The sequence below is a fragment of the Zerene cesonia genome, chromosome 12 (assembly GCF_012273895.1).
Source record: "Zerene cesonia ecotype Mississippi chromosome 12, Zerene_cesonia_1.1, whole genome shotgun sequence".
NCBI classification, from domain to species: domain Eukaryota; kingdom Metazoa; phylum Arthropoda; class Insecta; order Lepidoptera; family Pieridae; genus Zerene; species Zerene cesonia.
Window position 1 is genome coordinate 2099821 of NC_052113.1, and position 4584 is coordinate 2104404.

Consider the following 4584-nt stretch of genomic DNA (forward strand, 5'->3'; position numbering starts at 1 on the left):
CGATCAGTGAAACAGATGAACATCATCTGCCCCATACCCCAGTAGGAGGAGGGGGAGGGGCTTCTTAAAATGTGACAGGCTGTGGTGAGTAGGGGGAAGGGTCAAAAAAAGCCAACTTTTGTGTGACGTAATTTATGTAAGGCCGATTATGAGTAATTTTCATCATCTTTTATAAACTCCTATTTATATTGGTTAATCGCCTTTTCCATTTATCTTCGTGACACAGTAGCCTACACGTTCACGCAACCCGCCTTGTCAACGCTTCACAATATTATTGTAGCTGTATTACAGCTACATTAAGGATTAAATCCTTAATGAAAATGGGTGCCGATAAGACTGTGTTCATGCTGCGTATACCACTCAGCTCCAACAAATTCCCTTCTCAGTTTAAGCGCACACAACTTCCTGTGACTTCATGCTTTTTCATGACAATAAACAAGTCACAGGGTCAGACGTTTTAAGTCACTGGTATTGATCTGACAACTGTCTGTTTTTCTCATGGTCAACGTAGTCCACCTTTTGGAGACCAGACATGAAAAACTAACCTTTATATCTAAGCTAAACTAACTAATTTAATTGAAATCCTCCAGTTGTTCACGTCCTAAGTTCACGCGAACGAAGTCGCGGGCGTCAGCCAGTATTTTGATAATCATAGGATTGAAGTTTTGTAATATGACTGAAACAATATTTAAGCAAGATTTACTTTTAAGGTGGCTTTCGGAGTAACGGCTCTATTGTATCATCTGGCAAGTAACCCAGGCGTCCAGATGAAACTTCGCGAAGAAATCAATTCCTCATCGCCGAGTAGAAAATACTTGAAAGCATGCATAAAAGAGTCACAGAGGCTACAACCCGTCGTATCAATAAATTTTCGAAGAACTACAAAGGACCATATCGTTTCTAACTACCATATTCCTGCAGGGGTAATTTTTTTTGTTATTCAATAATTATATATCAGTGCTCAATATTGATATTGCTTTTTTATATCTATATCTATAAAGTGTTTAGATCAAAATCTTTTTGGTTTGCAGATTGATGTCCTGTCGCCGAACGAGGTACTAAGTAAAATGGAGAAACATTATCCGAAAGCCACAGAATTTCTACCAGAGCGTTGGTTGGTCGATAAGTCAGACCCATTATATCATGGCAACACTCATCCCATGGTCACTCAGCCCTTTGGCTTTGGTGTGCGCTCGTGTATTGGAAGAAGAATAGCTGAGTTGGAGATTGAGATTCTAATAGAGAAAATGATACGGAATATGAGTGTGGCCTGGACCGGTCCGCCTCCACGAAAGATCACCAGAGTCTCGAATGCCTTTGAGAAACCTTACCATTTTAAGTTTGAGCGTATTTAAATACGCTGACTGATTTTATATTAAACAATGACTGATAAATAAATGTTGGAATTACTTTTAAGTGTGCAATACAAATGCTATAGAGCGCGGGTGTCACCACTTTTCCTTATGCCTATCGTAAGCAGATTTGTTGTAGATACTTATCTGTTGTAAAGAGCTTTGATAATTACGTTCCATGCATGATACAGGGAAAATATTGATAGTTGGAATTATGACGTTTGTGTTACACATTACTTTTTCTAGTTTAATAATACTTATAATAAGGAATTTTTATTGAAGATTTAAAAAAGAAGTAGTAGCTAGTTGATATTTATAAAGTTTATTGTGATTAGATTGTGATTGTCCTTTAAAAAGGGTTATTTTACTGAAAACTTGCAGTTTCGTTGTCATAATATAACATTAACGTATTCGGAACTGTATTCTTATATATATTCCTGTACTACTCCTTTTCCTCACCCATCCCAGTCCAATCCTTCTTTCCAATTATCAATCATTTCCTTATTCCTAATCCCATAAAAACGAGTTGTGTATACACAGCGGCACTTCCTGTGCGAATGTTTATAAGAAAAATCAAGCAAGCAGAACATTACATTAAAAGTAAGCAAAAAGCGATCTCTACCAGGCAACCCTTAAAGTAGCAGGAAAAATAAATAAAAATAGTAGGTGAGCAAAAATCCTTTGTGTTTGTTACCTCATTATTAATAATTTTTTATTTCATAGCTGGTGTCAGCCATGTGGTCCCATTTATATTTGGTGTGGTTCTGACAATTTAAATGTATTTAGTTTTTCGTTAAAAAATGATTATTGACTGCACCATAGCACGTATCAAAACATTATTATTTTAATGTAATATATAAATTACGTTTCACGTTGTTTGTCCGCGACGGACTCCAAAACTACTCAATCGATGTTAATCAAATTAGCTCCCATGTGCCATTTGATCCAACTAATAAGATAAGATAGTTTATGTGATTTCAATTACGATAAATTACTACCCGGGTGGAGCCGGGGCGTGCAGATAGTTTATATTTTAAAATTATACCTACTACAAGTGTAGTTACTCGATTTAAAAACAAAATAGTATAACATATGACACTCACGGATAACGTGGCTTTTTATTGGAAAAATAATTTCTAAAATAGGTACAGGTCATAGGCTATATTTTATTTTATTTTTATCCCGGGACAATCTGGGCGAAGCCGGGACGAGTGGCTAGTATATTAGTAGGACCATATTTTTAAGCGCTTTAAACTTTTGTTCCAAATATAGTTTACTAGCTGCGCCCCTCGGTTTCACCCGCGTAAGTCCGTATCCCGTAGTTATATATTTTATTCCATCATATGTTATTCCAGTTGTCCAGCTATCTACGTACCAAATTTCATTGCAATCGGTTCAGTAGTTTTTGCTTGAAAGAGCAACAAACACACATACATCCTTACAAACTCTAAAATGTAAGCAAATGTAAATGTTATGCCATACCTTCGGTTTACGTGTTATATTCGGTATATCGCTGAGCTTCACAATGCGGCGCGGCACTGTCTCATGATTCTTTAAGCTGGCATGACTTTTTTATTTATTAGCGGTCCGCCCCCGTTTCGCCCGAGGTATATATATAGCCTATAGCATTCCTCAGTAAATGGGCTATCTAACACTGAAAAAATATTTCATATCGGACCAGTAGTTCCTGAGATTAGTGTTTTCAAACAAACAAACTCTTCAGGTTTATAATTTTAGTCTACATTAACAAGAAACAAGCACGAATGAAATAAGGCTACAGGTGAAATGGGGCTTTCAACAATATATGAATACAATGAGTTTTGTACAAGCGCACAGACAAACAGATAAACAGACATTATGGCAAATATTCTAATAATGATTGTTTAGGGTTCAACTGCTATAATAAAAGTCCCTCATGATGTTCCTTTTTCAAATATTTTCCATGTACAGACACTGACCGTCTACGATATAATTATATGTACAGATATGTAAAAAAGGCATTAATCAATCATTTAGAGATAATATTCAAGCACAAGCGTAAAACTATCTAAATCTTTATGTACCAATTTTTATCTTTATTTGAAGGAGATGACTTTTAAATATTTTTCAAGGTTAGATTTATTACTTAGAGTGACATGGCACATTAATAAACCAAACATTGGACCCAGTGAACAGTTTGTAGCGATAACTTTAACATGTCTGTATTACGGAATTTGAATCGAAATATATTTGTACCTCATAATATACGCCATGGGTATGTTATTTTTTATTATTTTTATATTCATAGATAGCATGTTTTGAAAGGACATACTTTTGGGTCTAAAAACAGTTTTCATAGAAAAATTCAAGTATTTAATTAATACAAAAATGTGTTTTAATAACTCGTTGATCATTTTTACTATTATACGAATAGAATAGTACTATATATATCCAATTTTTCTTTACTTTGTTTAATTTCAAAGAAGTGGCAGTATGCCTTTTTACTACTACTTTATAATAACTATAATACGACGTGAATTACGTCAAGTATTTATTTTAGTAAAAACCTATCTACAAACCTACAATAATTTATGAAAGTCATATCGAATGACGTATAATTTAACGACATTTTTGCCTATTTATTTCTTTCTATCCCCCGAATGTAAGTTTGGATATTACACCGTTAAAATATTATTTACAAATAAACTGTAGCTTAAAACTTGAACCCAATATAGGTCACTCACTATATAAAATTTTGTCATAATCTATGTAGTGGTTTTTACTTGAATAATACACAAACAAATAGACAAACAGAATAAATATTTACTTACATTGCCTATGACAATTGTACAGTAATCACTCTTTTTAAGAAACATTTAGAAAAGCTAAGTTCATATAGAAGAACTTTTGACCCTTGCGTAAATCTAAATCTATTCAACAGAAACACATGAAATTACTTTATTACCAAAGAACAATATTAAAAACTAGTAAGCTGTTAGCAAAACAAAAGATGCATTATTAGTGAAAACTGGAAAAGCAGAATCTTAAGCTTATTTCGTCGTAAGTGATTATAATAAGTACATACAAAATATTCTACTTAACATTTAAAATGTCATATTTTTCATTTTTAAATTAACGTTCTTATAGTCGATAATGATAAAACAAGAAATAGTTCTAAAAATAGTCCAAGAAAATGGGTAGGGTAAATGCGAATTTGAGATTAAAACTTGAATTTTTGATATAATTTACTTTG

At 33.5% G+C, this 4584-nt stretch overlaps 1 protein-coding gene across 1 annotated transcript in view; it reads right to left on the bottom strand.

Moving 5' to 3' along the window:
- The window catches only part of LOC119830637 (ribosome biogenesis protein WDR12 homolog), a 205132-nt gene that overhangs the window by 1377 nt on the left and 199171 nt on the right, over positions 1–4584 (bottom strand). The window lies entirely within an intron of this gene.